Below are 26,549 nucleotides of genomic sequence, written 5' to 3'. Positions count from 1 at the left end.
ATCTTGTTTGGGAAGATACCCTGGAGAAGGGAATGGCTACCCCTCCAGCATTCTTGCCTGAAGAATTCCATGGACAGAGGAGCCTGGCAGGCTACTGTCCATGGGGTCACAAAGAATCAGACATGAACTGAGCAACTAACACACACAGACATATATAATTTATTTATTTGGCTGTGCCATGTCTTAATTACGGATGTGGGATCTTTGATCTTCCTTGGGGTATTTGGGATCTTTATTTGCAGCGTGTGAACTCTTAGTTGTAGCATGTGGAATCTATCAGTAGTTCCCTGACCAGAAATTGAACCAGGCCCCATGCATTGGGAGTTCAGAGACTTACCCACTGGACCACGAGGGAAGTTCCAAGTGTGGTCATTTTTTAATGAGAGACCATGTTGTATAGAGGTTGAGGTTCAGATATTGATGCATATTCTAGCTCAGAGTCTTATTAGCTACCTCCCTTTGGTCATTGCATTTAAACTTATTAGTACTCAATTTCTTTATTTGCAAAAAGGAGAGATTAATAGGATTGCTGTGGGGATTAAATAGATTTTATTATATTTAATACATCTAGTACACACATTTGGGCACATTTCAGTTGTTATTAAATGATGGCTATTATTACTGTTATTATTATTATTAAATTCCATCCTTTCTAGATGTACAATCATTTCTAAAGCAAAAGCTATGATGCTAGAGTTGCACAAGTAAATACTGCTAGAAACAAAAGGATTAAATTTTCCTATGTGGATGTATTTTGCTAATATTTCCAATAAAACTCTTTGGACAAATCTTTTGGAATGTGAATTCAGTATTAGGGTTGGTTCAACATTTTGAAAAATAAGTTTGAGGGAAATAGTCAATGTTCAAAGGGGTTTATGTGGAGGCCTTGATATGCCTGCTGTGGTCAGTATTTAGAGTGAGGGACTGGAAAGCCACATTGATACTTCAGTGGTTTATATGATGCTTTCTTTGTCATGGAAACCATATCCTTTCATACAAAACTGTTGGAGAGAAAAGAGCCCACAAATAGAGCTTCTTTTCCCTCTATTATTCTAAATCTGTTCTCATCAGAGGGCCATGTTAAGAAAATAAAAAATATAAAAGGAAGGCTAATGATCTCTATGTGGTGATTTTTTAAACAACAAATCTAGAAATATGAGAAGGCAGTGGATTATTATAGGTAGTTCTGATGGTACTTAAACTGAAAAAGATAAATATTTATCTAACATGTGAGTTCGGAGAAGGCAATGGCACCCCACTCCAGTACTCTTGCCTGGAAAATCCCATGGACAGAGGAGCCTGGAAGGCTGCAGTCCATGAGGTCGCTGAGGGTCGGACACGACTGAGCGACTTCACTTTCACTTTTCACTTTCATGCATTGGAGAAGGAAATGGCAACCCACTCCAGTGTTCTTGCCTGGAGAATCCCAGGGACGGGGGAGGCTGGTGGGCTGCCGTCTATGGGGTCGCACAGAGTCGGACACGACTGAAGTGACTTAGCAACATGTGAGTTCAAAATGAAACTAATTGCTAATTCAGGAATGGAAAATGAACTAATTGCTAAATTAGCCAAATGACTTTTTTAAGGTAAAACTATGGAGCAGGAGACCCAGATTCGATCCCTGGGTCAGGAAGATACCCTGGAGAAGGAAATGGCAACCTACTCCAGTATTCTTGCCTGGGAAATCCCATGGATAGAGGAGCTTGGTGGGCTGTAGTCTGTGGGTCATGAAGAGTTGGGCATGACTGAATGACTAACATACACACACACGGAACAATTAATTTATTAAATGAAGACAGCAGCTGGAGTAGTAGTAAAACATGTATTCTATTATTGCATGTTGTTCCATATAATGTATGTTAAATGGTGCTATGTAGGATTATAAAAGTAACTGAAAACATCTCATTGAACTGCATCTTATCACCTGGGTCTTGAAATAAGGAAATAGCTCAAGCTTGAGAACTAGCTCTGCCTTTTTATTTTGGAAACTTCAGAGTGAATTTTTGACTTTTTTAAGAAGTAACATAAATAATTCAGTGACTAGACATAGCCCTGTTTAAAATGTTTAAAGTACAATATTATAAGGGCAACTGCATAAAACTCCCTGAAAACTCACAGAGGTGTTTAATGTCTCTAATTATATTCAAAGACTATAGTGGCTGGGCCTGGGGAACAGCAACTAAGTCAGCTTATTCACTGATTGGCCCTAGTGGATAAATAGAAGAATCTAAACTCGTGCTGTGTAGTTGCTTCAGCTGAGGACCCTTACGGCAATCTCATTTTGAAAACAAGCTCTGAGACTCTAGAATTGATTTGAGGAGGGAGTGGGTTGAGTGAAAGAGAAATCTGACCTAAAAATACAGGGTCTGTAGAGATGATTTTGCATCTAAGGGTATTTTCATCATAGCAGCTAATTTCTACTGTTATGGACTAAATGTTTGTGTCCCCTCAAAATCCATGGATTGAAATCCATACCCAGGTGAAATGATATTTGGGGGTGGGGCCTTTGGGAGGTAATTAGGTCATGAGGCTGGAGCCCTCACGTGGACTTATAAAAAGAGGAAGAGCCAAAAGATCTGGCTTTTTCTCCCAGCATGCATCAGAGGAAGTCTTGTGAGGACCTAAGAAGAAGACATCCCTCAGTGAGACCTGGGCCACACTGGCACCCTGACCTTGGACTTCCAGACTCCTGAACTGTAAGACATGAATATTTGTTGTTTAGGCCCCCCCAGTCTATGATATTCTCCTATATTAGCCCAAACCAATTAAGTAAACTACCAGTTTTTGGTCTGTCCATACAGAAATGAAGACATTTTCTCCATTATACTTTCATGAGAAACACCTTTGTGTTAACAACTGACTTAATTTTTTAAGTTGATTATTTTTTAATTTTTGAAATTATAAAAAATGTATTGGAATATGTTGATTTAAAATGTGTTTCTGTTGTACGGCAGAGTGAATAAGTTATATATATATATGTATCTTCACTCTTTTTTAGATTCTTTTTCCATGACTTCTTATTTTTAAGGAAGTTTAGTTATGAAAATGAAAGTCACTCAGTTGTGTCCGACTCTGCTACCCCATGGTCTATACAGCCCATGGAATTCTCCAGGCCAGAGTACTGGACTGGGTAGCCCTTCCCTTTTCCAGTGGATTTTCCCAACCCACGGATTGAACCCAGGTCTCCCACATTGCAGGCAGATTCTTTACCAGTTGAGGCAACAAGGTTCTGAATTATTTTGTTTTGAATTTCTTTAGATTTGCTTGATACTCTTATTGAGGCTTGTTGAGTTGCTTAATGATCTATTTGGGAGTAATTGATAATATTTTAAGACATCTCTATCTTATGCAAGCAATTCTAAATTAAATGGCTTTAAGAAATCTGTGTCATGGTAAAATTGTTGAGTATGTCAAAGAACTATTTGTAAATCAATGAGAGCACCTATGTTATTGACAAAAGGTGACATTAGAAAAGCAGAATGTGAGAAATTGATATTGAGGGGATAATTCCCTTCTCAAAAAAAGATTATTTAAAAAACCTCAAGAAAATAGTAGTAGAAATAGTTGATACTTTTTAATGGCACTTACCAAATCAAGGTAATGCAAAGAAAATGATTTACTGAAAAATCATGTATTTGGGAAGTCACATGGCAGGTGAGATTGACATCAAGGTTTTCACTGTGTCATTTGCATTATGACAGTTGTAAGAAGCTTGAAACATTTTGGCTTTTGAGGGAAGAGGTGGCATATAAAAACACGTAGAGGACTATAAAGAAGAGTTTATTGGTCAGGTGTTTTCTGATACTACTCAAACAAAACAGATATGATGGGCTGAGTGGAAAGAAAGCCACTGTTGAACATAAAATTGGCTCTTTGGCTCATGGGTGGTTTCATTTCCTTTAATATAGATTTCAAAGCAGCCGAGTATTAATCTTGGTTTAGGTAGAGCTCTTTGTTTAGACACAGGACTGATCAATTAATAATCTGATGTAGGAGCTAGCAAATTTTCCCTATAAAGCAGGGGTCCCAACCTCTGGGATCTAATGCCTGATGATCTGAAGTGGAACTGATGTAATAATAATAGAAATAACGTGCACATTAAATGTATCATGCTTGAATCATCCCAAAGTCATCCCCCTCACCCCGAGTCTGTGGAAAAATTGTCTTCCATGAAACTGGTCTGTGGTGCTAAAAAGGTTGGGACCAGTGCTCTAAAGGGTCAGTAGTAATAAGTTCAGTGTCAGGGACCACGTGATGTCTTACAGCTACTCAACTCTGATAGGATGACACAGCCTTAAGCAATATGTAAATGATGAGCAGCTGTGTCCAATAAATATTTATAAAAAAACAGGAAGAAAGTGGAATTTAACCCATGGTTCATGGTTTGGCAAGCCTGATAGCACTTACCTGTGGAGACTTGACGGTTTGCTTGGTAGAGTTTAAGACGAGTGATAATAAGTGAGCTTCATCTCTGTGATTTTTAAAAACTTGTTTATTTTATAATTTAAAAATTCTGTAATAGTTCATCTTGGGTATGACCTTTTCTGGAAACAAATTTTTTTCTGATTTTATACTTACTTGCCTATAGAACCCTGAGACCCACTCCAGACCACAAGCATCCTGAAGAACGGGTTTCCTTCACAACTGTATTCTCAGTGCAATGGATAGTGCTCATCACTAAAGAGATGCTTAATAGACATGTTAATTGAATCATCAAATGTTAAAGCATTTCTAGGCTGCTTTATGGAGAAGGCAATGGCACCCCACTCCAGTACTCTTGCCTGGAAAATCCCATGGACGGGGGAGCCTAGAAGGCTGCAGTCCATGGGATCGCTGAGGGTCGGACACGACTGAGCAACTTCACTTTCCCTTTTCACTTTCATGCATTGGAGAAGGAAATGGCAACCCACTCCAGTGTTCTTGCCTGGAGAATCCCAGGGACGGGGGAGTCTGGTGGGCTGCCGTCTATGGAGTCGCACAGAGTCAGACGCGACTGAAGCGATTTAGCAGCAGCAGGCTGCTTTAAGTGCAATAAAAATGCTGAAAAATCTTGAAATAGTGAAATACTGAAGGTTCTCCTTTTTATACAGTAAGGAGTCTACCAGTCAATGTCTTTCTTTCCTTTGGAAGCATTTTTATTGCTATGGTACAAGGTTTCTTGACCGAAACCTTTTCTTTTGGGTTTCCGTACAGTCAAAGACATAGACTTAGGTTTATGTCAGAGGAATATAAAAGATAGTGTGTGAAAGTGAAAGTGTTAGTCGCTCAGTCGTGTCCGACTCTTTGTGACCCGTGGACTGTAGCCTGCCAGGCTTCTCTGTCCATGGAATTCTCCAGGCAAGAGTACTGGTGTGGGTAGCCATTTCACTACCCTGGGTAGTCCAGGGTGTGGAGCAGCAGAGCCCAGTTTGGCAATATTGTAAAGATTGCTCTATGACCCTGCAAAAGCAACTGGCAGGGTGAAGCCTGATTCCATCGTCACATCTTTCTGTGTGAGCAGCAAATATCACCAAGGGGTAGTGGGTTTCCTTTTTCCAGTGGCAGTGGATGGGCAAGAAATGGTGACTGGAAAACTTTACAAGGGCAAAGTAAATGCCTCAGTCTATGAGAAAGTTTTACAATTATCATTGAATAGAGAGAGGTTGCAGTTTTACTGAAAGTCAGTAAAGGGTTAGATGAATGAGTGAATCTCATACTTAGAATCATTAAAATTTTTCTAGTGGTTGAATAACTGGTTCAATGAACAGAAGCAACTTGTGGGATGTAATGAGAAGGCAATTCTATATTTCTCTCTAATAGTCCCTTCATATTTATTTGGTGAGTCGGACTTGTTTGTCCTATGCCCTATCTGAAAACTCTGGGATCCCTTATCTGACGACTCTTAAATAGAAAATCCTATCATCACTTAAGTCATAACTTTCTAAGATTATAAATGTCTATGTCTGCCAGAATTACTTTACTTCCTGAAACAAATAAAACTGGACAAGACAGATGAAACAGTTTTGAAGGCATTGAGCATCAGGCAGGGAGAACAGTGACTGACAGAAAACAAATGAGGTGAACCCATGACTGGTGCAGCAGTCTTGAGGAAATTTCTAGGCTGTAGTGCAGGGTGGGGGAGCTTGGGTAGAATACAGTTGACTCCCTGAATTGAAGAAATATAACGGAGTTCAAGGTGACCAGATCAGCTCAAGTCCATGGGCCAGAGATCTGGAAAAGAGATATTTACACAAAGAATCTTTGATCTGCACGAAGGTTCTTGCAGGTGTTTAGCGGGATAGTGATTAGCTCAGGTGAGAAACCAACAGACCTGAGTTGAGAGAAGGAAACATTTGAAAGGACTAGCTGGAGCAGTATGTGGCTGTCAAGGTCGAAATAGTCCCTGTTCCATCAGCTAGACTAGAAAACTTCACAATTATGGAGCCCTGGGTAGAGTACTCAGAGGGTCTTCCCTTGGTAGTGTGGAATAATTATCCTAATAAAAGGCAGTGGTTATAAGATTGGATTAAAAAAAGCTAACTGAACAAATAGCATATATGCATGAAAAGATACTTGGCATAATTAGTGCTTCAATTCAGTTCAGTTGCGTTGACTCTTTGCGACCCCATGAATCGCAGCACGCCAGGCCTCCCTGTCCATCACCAACTCCTGGAGTTCACTCAAACTCATGTCCATCGAGTCGGTAATGCCATCCAGCCATCTCATCCTCTGTCGTCCCCTTCTCCTCCTGCCCCCAATCCCTCCCAGCATCAGAGAATTTTCCAATGACTCAACTCTTCGCATGAGGTGGCCAAAGATGAGTGCTTAGGGCAATGCAAATTATTTCAATGAGATAACAATATATATCTAATAGACTGATACAGTTAGACTGACCCAGCAAATGTTTGCAGATTGTGAAGGAATTAGAACGCTCAGACTGCTGATAGGAATGTAAAATATTACAAAACAACCACTTTGGAAAACTGGCAGATTCTTACAGAATTAAAAATACCTACTGGATAGCCTCTATATTCTGCTCCTGGCCATTTGCCCAAGAGGAAAGAAAGCATATATCCATACAAAGACTGGAAAGTGTATGTTCACAGCAACTTTATTTGTAATAACCAAAAAATGGAAACAACCCAAATATCTATCAGTCAAGCCATGGTATATCCATACAATGGAATACTACTCAGTTGGAAAATGGAATGAACTAGTACTACACACTGCAATATTGATTTGTCTCAAAATAATTATGCTGAGTAGAAGAAGCCAGATTGAAAATATTATGTATTTGATTTAAGTTATATAAAATTCTTTAAAAATGCAAACTGATATATAGTGACAGAAGGTGGGTCAACAGTGGCCATGGGGGCACAGTGGGAAGCTTGAAGGAATGAGAGAGAACAGGGAGTGATGTGCTGGTCAAATGCCTTTCCCTTCATGGTCCAGTTCTCTGGCATCCCATCCCTGGGGTGTCTGCTCCAGTTCAGAGTTGTCAAGGCTGGTAGAGCAAGTCTGAAGCATTATTGTACCTCAAATATGAATATCTCTACTGAGAAATACTGTTTCTGAGTGTCAGCTGAAACATCTAGATTTTTTTAGAGTTAATAGCTTTATTTTTATAACTTAATTACTTCATAAATTATGTAGATAACATTTCAATTTTGTTTTTTAAATTGGAGTATAGTTGCTTCACAGTGTTGTTAGTTTTCACTGTATGGCAAAGTGAATCAGCTATATGTATGTGTGTATTTTCCCTTTTTAGGATTTCCTTCACATTTAAGTCACCAAAGAGCATTAAGTAGAATTCCCTGGGCTATGCAGTAGGTTCTCATTAGTCATCTGTTTTGTACATAGTAGTGTGTATATGTCAATCCCATCTCTCAATTCATCCCACTCCACTTTCCCTCCTTAGTGTCCATACGTTTGTTCTCTACATCTGTGTCTATTTTGGCATTGCAAACAAATTCATCTGTAACCATTTTTCTAGATTTCATATATATGTGTTAAGAAGCATCTATTTGAATTTCACTTTGCAGTAATCTATACAATTAGAAACAGATACAGGCCACACTTAAAAAAAAATTAAGACTATCAAGAGAATTTCTTAGAGAATTAGTTGTGGCATGTGACTCACGTGTAAATTGAGTTTGCAGGCTTTATTCACATCCCTTCTCTATTTACATATGTTCTTTTAGGGAGTTAGATTGAACATCTCAAAATAATGGAATTAGAGAAATTCACCTTTAATTACAGTTACTACCTAGCCATTTATTTTATTACAGTACTTGGTGATAGTTACACAATGGTACTGCTTTGTGATTGGAACCTGCTTGGCCCATAGCACATGTGTACTGCCTGGTTAGGGTATCTTTTTATTCCTTAAATATCAGATGGCTAGAATTCAAGATAATATTTCTATAGTATTTGGATAGAAGGTGTAGGCCAGGATCATAAGTACCTTTTTAATTTCATCTAGTCATAATTTTCTAATATGGCCACCAAAACATTTTTGCAAATGAAGAGTAAGTAGCAAAACTTACCTAGTTTGAGATCTAACTTTTTTCTCCCTGTTCTTTGATAGTGAATTGCCACATAAAGTAAAAGGAGGAAAAACATGACTTCCACTTTTGAAATACTGTTTTTGTCTAAATTTTATATTTAAAAATTTCAGTTTAGTTCAGTCGCTCAGTCGTGTCCAGCTCTTTGCGACCCCATGAATCACAGCACGCCAGGCCTCCCTGTCCATCACCAACTCCCAGAGTTCACTCAAACTCATGTCCATCGAATCAGTGATGCCATCCAGCCATCTCATCCTCTGTCGTCCCCTTTTCCTCCTGCCCCCAATCCCTCCCAGCATCAGGGTCTTTTCCAGTGAGTCAACTCTTCGCATGAGGTGGCCAAAGTACTGGAGTTTCAGCTTGAGCATCATTCCTTCCAAAGAAATCCCAGGGATGATCTCCTTCAGAATGGACTGGTTGGATCTCCTTGCAGTCCAAGGGACTCTCAAGAGTCTTCTCCAACACCACAGTTCAAAACCATCAATTCTTTGGTGCTCAGCTTTCTTCACAGTCCAACTCTCACATCCATACATGACCACTGGAAAAACCATAGCCTTGACCAGATGGACCTTTGTTGGCAAAGTAATGTCTCTGCTTTTGAATATGCTATCTAGGTTGGTCATAACTTTCCTTCCAAGGAGTAAGCATCTTTTAATTTCATGGCTGCAGTCACCATCTGCAGTGATTTTGGAGCCCCCCAAAATAAAGTCTGACACTGTTTTCCCATCTATTTCGCATGAAGTGATGGGACCAGATGCCATGATCTTAGTTTTCTGATAAAAAAGCTATTTAAAAGAACATTAAAAAATTTAGAGTATGTTAAATTTTTTTTGAATGATACTGAATCTTCAGTAGTGCTTTTAACATCTGACATCTGAAGAAAAACCACGTGAAATATTTTCTCATTTCTATAATCTCTGCTTCTCAGGTGGCTTCCCAGGTGGTAAAGAACCTGCCTGCCAATGCAGGAGATATGAGATGGGGGTTCAATCCCTGGGTCAGGAAGATTTCCGGCAGTAGGAAATTGTCTGTATTTCTAGTATTCTTGCCTGGGAAATCCCATGGATAGAGCGGCCTGGTGGGCTAACAGTTCATGGTTGCCACAAAGAGTTGGACACGACTCAGCACACAACACACACAATCTCTGCAGTTTCCTCCCCAAATCTACTTTTTGGTGCTGAAAACAATCTCACTAAATGTTGTTTATAATTTAAGGCTTTCCTTTCTGTTCAGGTAAGGGCCTTATGATATCTGGGAAATATCACTCTTTACATTGAGCATTCTGGGTTGTATCCTTGAGAAGTATGAGGCTTGCAGGCATTATAGCAGTTTTATGATTCACCTCCAGGTTACAATTCGAGATGCTGAGTTTAAATGAAAAAATGTTGTGATTGGACTTCAGTTACCTTAGAGAAATGCTTTTTCTCATGGAGTCTTAAAAATAGGAAAGACCAATCTGTGTGCTCTCAGTGCTTTTCCTGTGATTAAACTTCAAGAGAAGAAGTGATAAGATATGGTTCTCACATCTTTGGATTTCGCATCTGTTCTTGGTCTGTCAGTTCCATTGAAATAAGAAATTTTAAAGCCTTGCAAAGCCTATATTTTGAAGAGTTTATCTGTACAGGTGGAACTTGGCCTGGCATATTTTATCATCCAGGTCTGGCAATTTAAAAGGATAATTCTACTTAAAAGCATAGATTTTTAAGGTAACTGAACAGTTTCTTTTCTTTATAAGCATTTTTGTAGACATTTGAAACTGACAATTTTGTCCGTAAGTCATAGGCTTACATTTTTATATCCTCATTACTGAGAAATTATATTTATACTGCTCATTTTGGTATGTGCTATGCTGAGTAATTTAGACAGTAGTGCTGAATCTCAGTCTAATAACACTGATTTAGGGAATTTTGAAAAGTGTATGGAATAACGTAACATAATTATATTCATAAGAGAGCTAAATATGTTATACTTTCGAGGTGCTCAGGAAGTACTATGGTTTTTAAAAATTGTTTTGAAATATTACTGTTCAGTATATTCAACAAAACATTTATTTCTAAAATACTCCTTTTTAAAAGTGTTAATTGCAGTACTTTACCAGAAATCCTACAATACGAGTGATAAGAATATCTTTACAATGTGCCAGAATGTAGCCAACGTTGTCCGAGTTTCTACTACATGATTCATTCATTTGCCAACTCAGCTATTTTTAGTTAAAGGAAAAAACATAATGTAAATTTTATTGTTCTGTTGCCTTATGAGAGGCACTAAGCCACATCTCCCATGCCATAGCTATGTATTACTGACAAATTCTTGCTTTCTTTTTTAACCTTAGATAAGGTATTATTCTTTTACAATGACATATATAAGGTTATTTCTGAAGAATAAAATATATTGAATTATGTTATTTACCCACATTTACTTTTTAAACTATTACCACACAAATAGAATCTTTTCCATTTATATATTTAGATATTTCTCCCAGAGTTTTTAGATGTGCAGAATTTTACTAATGTGTATAGTACCTATGTTTTCTTGTAATGTTTATTTTAATTTAATTTTTTTAAAAATTAAGACTCCAGTAAATAATGATATTATCCTCAGTAAATATACTTATTTTTTTTACTGTTCTCTTTAAGGGATGGTTATAGGTAATTTAAAAATAATTCTGATTCTGCCATTAAAAAGAAATATACAAATTATATATGTTAGAATAATCTGGTATGAGTTCAGTTCAGTCACTCAGTTGTGTTCGACTCTTTGTGACCCCCTGAACTGCAGCACACCAGGCCTTCCTGTCCATCACCAGCTCCGAGTTTACCCAAACTCATGTCCATTGAGTCGGTGATGCCATCCAAAACATCTCATCCTCTGTTGTCTGCCTTTCCTCCTGTCCTCAATCTTTCCCAGCATCAGGTTCTTTTAAATGAATCAGCTCTTCACATCAGGTGGCCAAAGTATTGGAGTTTCAGCTTCAACATCAGTCCTTCCAATGAACACCCAGGTCTGATCTCCTTAAGGATGGACTGGTTGGATCTCCTTGCAGTCCAAGGGACTCTCAAGAGTCTTCTCCAACACCACAGTTCAAAAGCATCAATTCTTCGGTGCTCAGCTTTCTTTATAGTACAACTCTCACATCCATACATGACTACTGGAAAAACCATAGCCTTGACTAGATGGACCTTTGTTGGCAAAGTAATGTCTCTGATTTTTAATATACTGTCTAGACGGTCATAACTTTCCTTCTAAGGAGTAAGTGTCTTTTAATTTCATGGCTGCAATCACCATCTGCAGTGATTTTGGAGCCCCCCAAAATAAAGTCAGCCACTGTTTCCCTATCTATTTGCCATGAAGTGATGGGACCGCATGCCATGATCTTTCTTTTCTGAATGTTGAGCTTTAAGCCAACTTTTTCACTCTCCTTTCACTTTCATCAAGAGGCTCTTTAGTTCTTCTTTGCTTTCTGCCATAAGGGTGGTGTCATCTGCATATCTGAGATTATTGATATTTCTCCCAGCAATCTTGATTCCAGCTTGTGCTTCTTCTAGCCCAGCGTTTCTCATGATATACTCTGCATATAAGTTAAATAAGCAGGGTGACAATATACAGCCTTGACATACTCCTTTTCCTATTTGGAACCAGTCTGTTGTTCTATGTCCAGTTCTAACTGTTGCTTCCTGACCTGCATACAGGTTTCTCAAGAGGCAGGGAAGGTCAGGTGGTCCGGTATTCCCATCTCTTTCAGAATTTTCCACAGTTGATTGTGATCCACACAGTCAAAGGCTTTGGCATAGTCAATAAAGCAGAAATAGATGTTTTTTCTGGAACTCTCTTGCTTTTTCGATGATTCAGCGGATGTTGGCAATTTGATCTCTGGTTCCTCTGCCTTTTCTAAAACCAGCTTGAACATCTGGAAGTTCGCAGTTCCCTTATTGCTGAAGCCTGGCTTGGAGAATTTTGAGCATTACTTTACTAGCATGTGAGATGAGTGCAATTGTGCAGTAGTTTGAGCATTCTTTGGCATTGCCTTTCTTTGGGACTGGAATGAAAACTGACCTTTTCTAGTCCTGTGGCCACTGTTGAACTTTCCAAATTGCTGGCGTATTGAGTGCAGCACTTTCACAGCATCATCTTTGAGGATTTGAAATAGCTCAACTGGAATTCCATCACCTCCACTAGCTTTGTTTGTAGTGATGCTTCCTAAGGCCCACTTAACTTTGCATTCCAGGATGTCTGGCTCTAGATGAGTGATCATACCATTATTATCTGGATCAGGAAGATCTTTTTTGTACAGTTCTTCTGTGTATTCTTGCCACATCTTCTTAGTATCTTCTGCTTCTGTTAGGCCCATACCATTTTTATCTTTTATTGAGCCCATCTTTGCATGAAATGTTCCCTTGGTTTCTCTAATTTTCTTGAAGAGATCTCCAGTCTTTCCCATTCTGTTGTTTTCCTCTATTTCTTTACATTGATTGCTAAGGAAGGCTTTCTTACCTCTCCTTGCTATTCTTTGGAACTCTGCATTCAAATGGGTATATCTTTCCTTTTCTCCTTTGCTTTTTGCTTCTCTTCTTTTCACAGCTATTTGTAAGACCTCCTCAGATAGCCATTTTGCATTTCTTTTTCTTTGAGATGGTCTTGATCCCTGTTTCCTCTACAATGTCACGAACCTCTGTCCATAGTTCATCAGGCACTCTGTCTATCAGATCTAGTCCCTGAAATCTATTTCTCACTTCCACTGTAGAATCGTAAGGGATTTGATTTAGGTCATACCTGAATGGTCTAGTGGTTTTCCCCACTTTCTTCTTCAGGTACGAGTATTATTGGGTATTTCCATACATGGTGGCATATACTGGGGTGCTGTGGTAAAAACCAATGAATAATTTGATTTGGTGATGCCTTCCTCCCCTATTGAAGTTAATGACTTGCAACATAGTTCTTCCTCTTCCTTAGAACTTGGCCTCTCAATTACTCAAAAATTTTAAGCATTTCACTGATCTCCAGCCTGTTCCATTCATTTTCTTTGGCTCTATGTAGACCTCTAATCCTTTTATCTCACCATTATTTCTTTTATTTTTTATCTTTAAAGTTTTTATAGTTTAGTTGTTTTACAGTGTTCATGGCAAAGTGAATCAGTTACACGTGTACATATATCCACTCTTTTTAGATTCTTTTCCCTATAGGTCATTACAGAGTATTGACCATTATTTCTATCAATACTTATTCTCTCTTACTTTCTCTACTCTTCAACATAGGTCTATGGCCATAGCACCTTAAATACACCTGATCTCATCTGACCTATTACTCCACATAAGAGTTTATGATCTAACATAACTGCTCTCTTGAATTCTCTAATCCCTTCCCTTTTCTTCCATTATATTCATCTTGCAAAGCCTAATTTTCCATTAAACTCAACTGTTCAACCTCTGTACTGCTTTAAGCAGTTTAATATTTCTAGAGCAAATCACATACCCTATTGACTAATTTCACTTTAATCACCAAAAGATTCACATAGGCACTCAAAGATATCCATCCATGCTCACAGGAGGCTTTCTCTTTCATGCAGACATGTGCACATGCGTACAAGCGCACACACATGTATGAGAAATGAAGAAATCAGTGGAAAGGAGATGTGAAGGAAACTTTATTTGGCATGTAGAACAAGGTCTTGAGGGGAACACAGGAGGCAAGTTAGGTTGACGGCAGGGTGATGAATTCAGTTTTTTACATATTGCAAAGTAACTGACATCTTAAGAGATGTCAAATAGGTACTCATGTGGTTTTGAAATTTAGAGAAGAGTTCTGGGTGAAAACTGTCAATTTAGGAAATACTGGTGAATCTAAGAAGAGAGTGTATAACGGTGAAAGAAAAGGGTAGAACTGAGCCTGGCCAGACTAATCTCTAAAGTCAATGAGTGGTGCATGAACCTGCAAAGGCGAGACCAGAACATGGAGAAATAACCAGAATAATGTGATGTTAGGAAAGAGATGGCTTTAGGAATGAAAGAGGGGACATGAGTATAGAAGGATGTGGAGATGTGAAATATGATAGTAAAACTCTAAGACTAAAATGCTGTATTACTAATATTTAACAGGGAGTGAGGTCATGAGTGACCTGAGGTGAGTTATAGTATTGATGAGTTGTTGCAACTAAATTAGAATGAGTGCAAGATTGAAAAGATATATGTACCCCAGTGTTCACTGCAGCACTGTTTACAGTAGCCAAGACATGGACGCAAACTAAATGTCCATTGACAGATGAATGGGAAAAAGACATGGTGTGTATATAGAATGTGTATATGGAATATTATTGAGTAATGGAATATTACTCAGCCATAAAAATAAAATAATGTTATTTGCAGCAATATGGATGGTCCTAGAGACTATCATACTAAGTGAACTAAGTCAGAGAAAGGCAAACATCATATGATACCTTTTGGAATTAAAAAAAAAAAGATACAAATGAACTTATTTCCAAAACTGACAGAGACTTGTAGAACGAGAGCAGAGAGAATTTGGAAGCTGATGGCAGACTTTAGCCTACTTGTGTTTAAGAGGTTGCTAACCTAATGTTATGCAAGATTGAGAATGTTAGTATAAATTGGCAGGGTCAGCCTCTGCAAGGCCTTTCAGGGAAATAAAACTGGATGCTTTTTAACTGACAGCTAGAGCTTGTTTCAGTCTTGCTGACTTCAAATGTGCTGGGCTCTGCCTTTAGCATGTCCACCAGATCATCATGTTACTTTAAATTATGTAATAACTCAGTCATTAATAAGCATTTTTATTTTATCTAGAGTAAGGCAGAGTAGAAAAAATGCAAAAGGAAGAAGACATTCCTCTTTATATTTTTAGTTCCCCGTGGATATTTAGGATGTTATGCAACTTACACTCAGATTAATTGCTTATGTGGTTCGTAGTCACTTTTGTGGCTGCTGTAGGCACTCAAATGGTACCTTTGGTCATAATTCAAAGACAAATAGATAGGGATGCAAACTTACATACAACTGTGGTCTGGTAGTAAAAGGGAAAGGAAAAAAGGAAGGAGGGGAAATTGAGTATGTGGAAGAATAAGATTTGAATCCCTTGTTAAGAAGTGTGATACTAAGTCACATATTGGGTACACGAAAATCATCCCTTATAAGTGAAATTCATCTTGGGGGGTGGTAAATTGATGTCAGATTCGCATCTTTGGGTTTGAGATCCAGAACTGTGTAATTGCATCATTTTTACTTTTGCCTTGGAACTCTTTCTTAGAAATTGAGGCAAAACCTTCACGTCTGAGACCTGAAGGGCAGTTCCCTGGGTTTAGGTTGAGAGTATGACAGTGGGAACTCAGGTTGTTTGTGACTGATGACCCATTTGGGAGAATCGTTGTACTCTAAATTGCTTCCAAGTATCTTTTGTAAAACACAGTAGAAGGTTATATTTTCTAGATGTTTGGCAAATGGCTAAATATCTAGTATTCAGCCAGTGAACCCTTTTAGCTCTTCATCAGAGCAAAGGCTCCCACTCCCACTCACCTTGCAAATCCTCATTGAGCTTTTGATGGAAATAAACTGACTCTTGCCCAACTCACTTTCGTATTTGAAAAAAAAAAGAAGGAAGGAAAGGAGGCTGTCACAGTGATGCATTAGAGGCAACCGCCCATATCCTGGTTCATCTAAAGTTCATTAAGTTCCAATTCCCCCAAATGCCAAGTTCCAATAACATTGTAATCCAAGAAGTCGAGGAAATAATTTATCCCAGAGGTTTATATACTTGTAAATGCCTGGCTAGGCTTTTGATGTACACAATTGTGTCAGGGCTCATTACTGTATTTGACAAGTTTATGCATTAACTTTGAGCAACAGGATTTCACACAATAGAGAACATACCCATTGGCCATGTGTTGGCTTAGCCACACATTGGAATTCTATGTTAACTTGCATAATTTCAAGGTTTGAAATCATTGCTTTGAAGAATGTTTTATTCTTTTAAAAATCTTTCAGAATTTAATTTGAGGAACACCATTGCATGCTCTACTCCCCAACTTATATACCTCTTAAAGTTATTTCTGAGGTGTATCATACATTCTTGTGGGGCAAATGAAAATTAGAGGAAATTGTAAAATATTAACACATTTCTTTTACCTTATGCATAATTATTAAGAGCATGAGAGATAAAAGGTAAATTTGACTCTAAGAAAAATGTATTATTGGTGAGGGTTAATCCAGTTGAGCTGTTTCAAATCCTAAAAGATGATGCTGTTCAAGTGCTGCACTCAATATGCCAACAAATTTGGAAAACTCAGCAGTGGCCACAGGACTGGAAAAGGTCCGTTTTCATTCCAATCCCAAAGAAAGGCAATGTCAAAGAATGTTCAAACTACCGCACAATTGCACTCATCTCACATGATAGCAAAGTAATGCTCAAAATTCTCCAAGCCAGGCTTCGACAGTACATGAACCATGAACTTCCAGATGTTCATGCTGGATTTAGAAAAGGCAGAGGAACCAGAGATCAAATTACCAACATCCGTTGGATCATCAAAAAAGGAAGAGAGTTCCAGGAAAACATTTACTTCTGCTTTATTAACTACGCCAAAGCCTTTGACTGTGTGGATCACAACAAACTATGAAAAATTCTTTGAGAGATGGGAATACCAGACCACCTGACCTGCCTCCTGAGAAATTTGTATGCAGGTCAGGAAGCAACAGTTAGAACTGGACATGGAACAACAGACTGGCTCCAAATAGGAAAAGGAATACATCAAAGCTGTATATTGTCACCCTGCTTATTTAACTTATATGCAGAGTACATCATGAGAAATGCTGGGCTGGAGGAAGCACAAGCTGGAATCAAGATTTCCAGGAGAAATATCAATAACCTCAGATATGCAGATGACACCACCCTTATGGCAGAAAGCAAAGAAGAACTAAAGAGCCTCTTGAAAGTGAAAGAAAGAAAAAGTTGGCTTAAAGCTCAACATTCAGAAAACTAAAATCATGGCATCCGGTCCCATCACTTCATGGGAAATAGATGGGGGAAACAATGGAAACAGTGAGAGACTTTATGTTTTGGACTCCAAAATCACTGCAGATGGTGACTGCAGCCATGAAATTCAAAGAGGCTTGCTCCTTGGAAGAAAAGCTATGACCAACCTAGACAGAACTGATGCTTTTGAACTGTGGTGTTGGAGAAGACTCTTGTGAGTCCCTTGGACTACAAGGAGATCTAATCTGTCAATCCTAAAGGAGGTCAGTCCTGAATATTCATTGGAAGAACTGATGCTGAAACTCCAATATTTTGGCCACCTGATGTGAAGAACTGACTCATTAGAAAAGACCCTGATGCTGGGAAAGATTGAAGGCGGGAGAAGGGGACAAAAGAGGATAGATGGTTGGATGGCATCAGTGATGTGATGGACGTGAGTTTGAGTAAGCTCTGGGAGTTGGTGATGGACAGGGAAGCCTGGTGTGCTGCAGCCCATAGGGGTTGCAAAGAGTCAGACATGACTCAGCAACTGAACTGAAATGAATGAACACATTAGACATGTTATAAATAATTACTATGGAAATGTAGATATGTTTGAGTAAATTTGAAAGAAAAAAATTTCAAAGAAAGCTACTTACTAAATTTGCATTCAATTTAGATACTGAAATTGTTTTTGTGACATTGTCTATAGAATAAATTTTTTTAGAGGATGAATTTTTCCATATTTAATGCTGGGATTATGATTATGGGTAAATTATTACAAATACTGGTTGTTTTGGAGGAGAAAGAAGTGATGTTATAAACTATAGGAAGGATACATAAAAATTGCCATTTTGACCTTTTAGTCTAATAAACAAATGTATGTTAAATAATTGTGATTCAGAGTGAATAAGACATACTTCCTCTCTTGCCATTTCCTGAGGACTAGACTATATTGCTTAATTTTTTAAAATTAATTTATTTTTGACTGTGATGGGTCTTTGTTGTTGCATAGGCTTTTCTCTAGTTACAGAGAGTGGGGGCTACTCTCTAGTTGCGGCGTGTGGGCTTCTCTTGTGGGGCATGGGCTCTAGGGCACAGGGGCTTTAACAGTTGTGGCTCATTGGCTCAGTAGTTGTGGCTCCTGGCATCTAGAGCACAGGCTTAGTTGCTCCATAGCATGGTCAGGAATTGAACCTGTGTCTCCTGCATTGGCAGGTATATTCTTGACCACTGAGCCACTATGGTAGCCCTTTATTTTTATTATATTTTTAAAGCATAGAACATTTCATTTTACTGGGCCATTGTGATAACATCTGTCCAGATCTTCCAGTTACTCTTATAAAGATAGCCAGTAGGTAGCACACAGAACTGGTCTTCACCTACTTAATAACAAATATTTGTTCAGTGGGAGTTATTTTCTATGCATTCAGAATATAATAATGAACAGAACAAAGTCCCTGACCTCAAGGGGCTTATATTCTAATAGGAGGGAACATAAACCAACAATCATATAGCAATAAACCAATATATCTCTTAGGTAGATATATGTCATGTTAAGAAAACAGAACTGGGTAAGGACATGTAGGGGAGAGAGATTTACCATTTTTGAGTGATTAAGGGAAGCAACTCTGATAAAGGATCACTTGACCAGAGATCCATAAAATGTGAGGGAATAACCCACATCGTTAACTGTTTGCAGGAAGTGTGCTTTAGGCAGAGCGGCATGCCTCAAGGCGTGGCATTCTGAGGTTTACCAAAGAAGCCACTGTCGAGGAAAGAAGGAGAGAGCATCTAAGAGTAGCAGGTAGCCTGATGATGTGGGGCCCTGTGGTTCTTATAAGGCCTTAGATTCTTTATTTTTTTAATTTTTAAAAATTAAACTTTTTTATTTGGAGGATAATTGCTTTACAATGTTGTGTTCATTTCTGCCATACACCAATGTGAATCTGTCATAATTATATATATGTATCTTCTCCCTGTTGAGCCTGCCTCCACTTCCCCTGTAAGACCTTAGGTTTTTATCTGAAGAAAGATGGGAAGCCATTGAAGGATTTTGAGCAGAGTGACATGATCCATCTTAATAGGATTGCTCTTCTTGCAGTGTGAAAATAGAACATAAGGGCATATGAGGGTACGAGAGATCAGTTTAAAAGCTGCTACAAGAATTCAGTTGGGAGAAAGTGGTGAAAGTGAGAGAGGCAATTGTGGTGGCATTGGTAAGAGTTCTGAATACACGGGCATGGTAGTAGGATTTGATGATGCATGGAGCCTAAGGACTGAGAAAGAGACTAACCTAAGATCTATTTTTCTCTGAGTTGCAGGACAGCACACTTTGTCCCATTCCCTTTTGGTCTTGTTGGGGTGGTGGGAGGATGGAGCAAGTGTGCATGCAAGCGAGGGGCTGTTGAGAGTTCAACTTGGGCTTAATGCAGCTTTGTCTATGCTATGCTGATGGGTATGGTCCCGAAGATATAGGTTGTTCATTTACTTTCGTCATTGCATTAAGTTCCTAGACGGCCATGGCAAACTACCACCTTAAAAGGTTATTTTTCAAGTTCTGGAGGTCAAAAGTCTAAAGTGAAGTTCTGTGAACTTTGGGTAGAATACTTTCTTGACTGTTCCTAGTTTCTGGGGGCAGGAGGGCAGACAATAATCCTTGTGTTCTTCAGCTTGTAGATTCATCTCCCCAATCTCCTAATTACCTCTGAAGCTATCCTATTTCCAAATATAGTCACATCCTGGAGTACTAGGGGGATGCTAAGACTTTAACATATGTTTTTGGGGGAGTCAAACAGTCTTAGAGATGATGAATCTTGCTGATGTTCACTGCAAACATGAATATCCTGTAGCAATTATAGTTATTTTCTCCAGTTTTTTTTTCTTGACATTTTCTGGGGCTTCTGTCTTTCTCCCCGACAAGTTTCTTTCCAGATTGAGAATAATAGAGTTTTAGTATTGTCCTCCTTTACCAATACTTCTCTGAAGTTTGCTGGTAGGATTAGTGATCACACAGAATTTTCTATTGTACACCATTCAACATACCACTCTTTGAAATCTCTTAAGTTTGGTGTGTAACTACTTCTTTAGTAGATTGCTGATCCTTTTTATTAATTCCATTAGTTTTATGAGGAGGAAATATGTGGTCCAGCTTAACTCTGCTATGGTTACCAAGAAGTTCAATTTCAAAATTTTGAGAATTGTATTAAAATACACATAAGTTGTTAAGAGCTGTGAATAGTCTGAGATTTTTTCCCCACTTGCAGACTGACAAGTCAGCTTAATGGTTTCATTGATGCTGGTAGAACAAATAAGTTTTTATCCTGGGTCAAAAACGATGCGATTTCTCATAGCAATAATAGTATCAGCATTTTACACCAGTTTCCCAGCCTCCATTTACACAAGGTGCTGTGAAGAGTCAGATGATACCCTGGAAACACCATGGATTGCACTGCAGGAGAGGAACCTGACTTCGGGGAATCTGATTGTTCTCTAATGGGCAGTTGCTCTGGCGAAAGATACTGTTTCTATCTGCCAAGGAAGCAAAACTATTCTTTTTTGCTCCTGAAGGGAAAAATATCTGTCTTCCAAGGCTATTTTTAAATCAAATCTCCTTGAAAGTCTGGGGAAAAAGGACAATCATTTCCTTGCTTGCAAGGCATTTGGAAATGTAAGAGTCTATTGGAGAATTGCCTTCCAAGAGTTGTTATGAAGGGATGTTCTCTCATGAGAAGCATTTACCACCATGTTGCTCTATTTTTTAGGAAATGTGCTAATATGCATAAAGTTTTACAGTGACAATATATGTGAATGCTGGTTTAAAAAAATCTCTGCATTGAATAATACTTCTGTGCCATGTACTGCATATGCATTTCATGCGTGTTTTTGGAAATGGTATTTTGCAGTAGATAGAATAGGGCTTTGGAGACAGACAAGAATAAGTTTTACTGCTAATTGGACTGTTTCTTCATCCATGGGCAAATTAAAAAATCCTCAGTTGTTTTCATACTTAATCCAATGTAATCCTTGTAAAATCAGATCGGATTGGAAAGGCTTAGTATCTCGCCCAGTGTCATAGTGCTAATAGAAAATAGTCAGGATTCAAACCAGGATCTCTCCAACTCCCACTCCTGAATTGTTAACCACTCTATTATTACAAATCCATGGAGTGTCTGGTATAATCAGTAATGGCTATTTTACATCTAGTAGTTAAAATTTATGGGAGATGCTTCATCAACAAATATTTAAAGCGTATTCTGAACAGCTCCTTAGAAGCAAGACACAGTTGGGCTAAGGGCAGAGAAATAGAGAAATCAAAGCTGAGAACATCCCCCCAAAAGACATCTGTCATAGCAGTTAATGAAGTTGTTTTTAGAGGGAAATTTGATATAAAAAAAGAAATTGTCTTCCATCCACTTCTGGATGTTGTGTATTTGCTGCTGGGATTGTTTGACGAGGATAGCCAGAAACATGAACAATGATTTTGATTTATATATTTCTTGATTTCATCTGGGCCAAAACATTGGGATGGAAGAAGGAAATATTTATTTTATTTTGCCAGTCAGAAGGACGGAAAGTTTTCTGTTTCATTGGCTTGGTGTGGAAATAAACCCTGAGCCATACTTCCAGTGTTTTGGTTGAGTTTACTAACAAGGTTGATAGTCCGCTTACATTTTCTCCTTTGCGTTCTTGACTTTGCAAGGCTTGTGTAACCTCGTCCGTGTGGCATTTTATTCTTTGATTTTGTTATTATATATTTCCTGGGTGTTAGTGATATGCAAGCCCTGCAGGAAATACCAGTTACATAGGGTCTCTCTTCAGTAAATTTAAAATGAAAACTTTGCAAGATACTTTCTGGAATGGTAGGTGAATATACTTTTTTAGATTTATTTTTAAAGATGGGTCAGTGAATTCTCAAGTTGCATACAATCAGAGTCTATCATCTGACATTTTTACTAACCTTTAACATTTAATTTTGTTGGTTATTTTTTTTTTTTTTTTTGCCTTGTTATTGCCGGAGTTGATGCTATTCTGTTCTCCTTGTTAATGGTATAATTGACTGTACTGCCCAGATGTTCGGATAGAATGCTGTTGCCAATTATTCATAAATACTGCTACTTAAGGCTTAGGGAAGGGACACTGATATTAAAATGTTTGTCTGGAACGTGCTCTTGACTTCCAGCATAATGTTAGATTTCTTTGCCCTGATCAGTGCTGGAGTTATCTTTTGAAGAATGCCAATTAAGTACAAACCTTCCCTAGAAAATAAATACCTTTAAAACCTTTGCAAAGGGGCACAGTCTATGGGAAAAACATTAAAGCATAAGGCTGGAGGATTGGATTTTAATCTTGATGAATTTCTTCATTAAATTCTTAGTTTGGGGAAAAATCTCTTAAACTTTTGTTGGCTATCTTATTTACAAGGAGAACACATGAACATCTCTAAACTGTTATTCTGTAGTTAAGTAGTGTCTGACTCTTTCAGACCCCACAGACTACAGCATTCCAGGCTTCCCTGTTATTCACTATCTCCCAGAGTATGCTTTAACTCATATCCATTGAATTGACAATGCCATCCAACCATCTCATCCTCTGTTGTCCCCTTTTCCTCCCGCCTTCAATCTTTCCCAGCATCAGGGTCTTTTCAAATGAGTCAGCTCTTCGCATCAGATGGCCAAAGTATTGGAGTTTCAGCTTCAGCATCAGTCCTTCCAATGAACACTCAGGACTGATCTCCTTTAGGATGGACTGGTTTGATCTCCTTGCAGTCCAAGGGACTCTCAAGAGTCTTCTCTAGCATCACAGTTCAAAAGCATCAGTTCTTCAATACTCAGCCTTCATGATGGTCCAACTGTCACATCCATACATGACTACTAAAAACCACAGCTTTGATTAGATGGACCTTTGTTGGCAAAGTAATGTCTCTGCTTTTAATATGCTTTCTAGGTTGGTCATGGCTTTTCTTGGCAAGGAGTAAGCATCTTTGAATTTCATGGTGGCAGTCACTGTCTGAAGTGATGTTGGAGCCCAAGAAAGTAAAATCTTTCACTGTTTCCACTTTTCCCCTGTCTATTTGCCATGAAGTGATGGGACCGGATGCCAGGATCTTAGTTTTTTGAATGCTGAGTTTTAAGCCAACTTTTTCACTCTACCCTTTCACTTTCATCAAGAAACTCTTTAGTTCTACACTTTCTGCCATAAGGGTGGTGTCATCTGCTTATTAGTTGTTGATGTTTCTCCCGGCAATCTTGATTCCAGTTTCTGCATCATCCAGACCGGAATTTCACATGATGTGCTTTACATATAAGTTAAACAAGCAGGGTGACAATATACAGCCTTGACGTACTCCTTTCCCAATTTGGAACCAGTACATTGTTCCATGTGTGGTTTTAACGGTTGCTTCTTGTCCTGCTTACAGGTTTCTCAGGAGGCAGGTAAGGTGGTCTGGTATTCCCATCTCTTGAAGAATTTTCCACAGTTTCTCGTGATCCACACAGTCAAAGGCATTGGTGCAATCAATAAAGCAGAAGTAGATGTTTTCCCAGAATTCCCTTGCTTTTTCAATGATCCAATGGATGTTGGCAATTTGATCTCTGATTCTTCTCCCTTTTTTAAATCCAGCTTGAATATCTGGAAGTTTTCCGTTCATGTACTGTTGAAGCCTGACTTAGAGAATTTTGAGCATTAGTTTGCTAGTGTGTGAAATGAGTGCATTTGTGTGATAGTTTGAGCATTCTTTGGCATTGCCTTTCTTTGGGATTGGAATGAAAACTGACCTTTTCCAGTCCTGTGGCCACTGCTCAGTTTTTCAATTTGCTGGCAAATTGAATGCAGCACTTTCACAGAAACATCTTTTAGGATTTGAAATAGCTCAGCTGGAATTCCATCATCTCTACTAGGTTTGTTCGTAGTGATGCTTCCTAAGGCCCACTTGACTTCTCATTCCAAGATGTCGGGCTCTAGGTGAGTGATCACACCATTGTGGTTATCTGGGTCATGAAGATCTTTTTTGTATAGTTCTTCTGTGTATTCTTGCCACCTCTTCTTAATACCTTCTGCTTCTGTTAGGTGTCACCATTTCTGTCCTTTATTGTGCCCATCTTTTCATGAAATGTTCCCTTGGTATCTCTAATTTTCTTGAACAGATCTCTAGTCTTCCTCATTCTATTATTTCCCTCTATTTCTTTGCATTGATCACTTAGGAAGGCTTTCTTGTTTCTTCCTTGCTGTCCTTTGGAACTCTGCAATCAGATGGGTATATCTTTCCTTTTCTCGTTTGCCTTTAGTTTCTGTTCTTTTACCAGCTATTTGTAAGGCCTTTTCAGACAACCATTTTGCCTTTTTGCATTTCTTTTTCTTGGGGATGGTCTTGATCCCTGCTTCCTATACAGTGTCATGAACCTCTGTCCATAGTTCTTCAGGCACTCTGTCTATCAAATTCTATCCCTTAAATCTATTTGTCACTTCCACTGTTTGTGAGAAATTTGATTTAGGTCATAGATGAATGGGCTACTGGTTTTCCCTACTTTCTTCAATTTAAGCCTGAATTTTGCAGTAAGAAGTTCATGATCTGAGCCACAGTCAGCTCCCAGTCTTGATTTTGCTGAGTGTATAGAGCTTCTTCATCTTCGGCTGCAAAGAATATAATCAATCTGATTTCGGTATTGACCATCTGGTGATGTCTATGTGTAGAGCTGTCCCTTGTGTTGCTGGGAGAGTGTGTTTACTTTGACCAGTGTGTTCTCTTGGCAAAACTCTGTTAACTTTTGCCCTGCTTCATTTTGTATTCTAAGGCCAAACTTGCTTGTTACTCAAGGTATCTCTTGACTTTCTACTTTTGCATTCCCGTCCCCTATGAAAAAAGGACATCTTTCCTTGGTGTAGTTCTAGAAGGTCTTGTAGGTCGTCATAGAACTGTTACATTTATCTGATACATGCCTGTAAAATGTATATGCATTTATTATTAATTTTAATTCTTTAAAATTTTGTGCAATATTTAAGACATGCTAGTAAAGTAATGCTCAAAATTCTCCAAGCCAGGTTTCAGCAATACATTAACTGAACTTCCATATGTTCAAGCTGGTTTTAGAAAAGGCAGAGGAACCAGAGATCAAATTGCCAACATCCACTGGATCCTCGAAAAAGCAAGAGAGTTCCAGAAAAACATCTATTTCTGCTTTATTGACTCATGCCAAAGCTTTTGACAGTGTGGATCACAATAAACTGGAAATTCTGAATGAGATGGGAGTACCAGACCACCTGACCTGCCTCCTGAGAAACCTGTATGCAGGTCAGGAAGCAAGTTAGAACTGGACATGGAACAACAGACTGGTTCCAAATTGGAAAAGGAGTACGTATATTGTGCTGTATATTGTAATCCTGCTTATTTAACTTATATGTGGAGTACATCATGAGAAACGCTGGGCTGGAGAAAGCACAAGCTGGAATCAAGATTGCCAGGAGAAATATCAATAACCTCAGATATGCAGATGACACCACCCTTATGGCAGAAAGTGAAGAACTAAAAAGCCTCTTGATGAAAGTGAAAGTGGAGAGTGAAAAAGTTGGCTTAAAGCTCAACATTCAGAAAAGGAAGATCATGGCATCTGGCCCCATCACTTCATAGCAAATAGATGGGGAAACAGTGGAAATAGTAGCTGACTTTAGTTTTTTGGGCTCCAAAATCACTGCAGATGGTGATTCCAGCCATGAAATTAAAAGACGCTTACTCCTTGAAAGTTATGGCCAATTTAGACAGCATGGGGTCGCGAAGAGTCAGACTCGACTGAGCGACTTCACTTTCACTTTTCACTTTCATGCATTTGGAGAAGGAAATGGAAACCCACTCCAGTGTTCTTGCTTAGAGAATCCCAGGGATGGGGGAGCCTGGTGGGCTGCCATCTATGGAGTCGCACAGAGTTGGACACAACTGAAGCGACTTAGTAGCAGCAGCAACGGCAGCAGAGAGCATATTAAAAAGCAGAGACGTTACTTTGTCAACAAAGGTCCATCTAGTCAAGGCCATGGTTTTTCCAGTGGTCATGTATGGATGTGAGA

The 26,549-nt window shown here is 38.7% G+C and overlaps 1 protein-coding gene across 5 annotated transcripts in view; it reads left to right on the top strand.

Annotated features, from left to right (window-relative positions):
- Nucleotides 1-2,085: 2,085 nt before the first annotated feature.
- MALRD1 (MAM and LDL receptor class A domain containing 1) overlaps nt 2,086-26,549 on the top strand; it is a 743,525-nt gene continuing 719,061 nt past the window's right edge. For 2 of the 5 annotated variants that reach the window (XM_044928178.2, XM_044928176.2), the window contains exon 1: nt 2,151-2,696. The gene's annotated coding sequence lies outside the window, so the exon portion shown is untranslated. Of the gene's footprint in view, nt 2,697-26,549 lie in introns of all 5 variants that reach the window. The other 3 variants (XM_044928175.2, XM_044928177.2, XM_044928173.2) reach the window with 3 other exon arrangements.

Source organism: Bubalus bubalis, chromosome 14 (assembly GCF_019923935.1).
Source record: "Bubalus bubalis isolate 160015118507 breed Murrah chromosome 14, NDDB_SH_1, whole genome shotgun sequence".
Lineage (NCBI taxonomy): Eukaryota > Metazoa > Chordata > Mammalia > Artiodactyla > Bovidae > Bubalus > Bubalus bubalis.
This window is presented reverse-complemented; position numbering and strand designations above follow the sequence as displayed.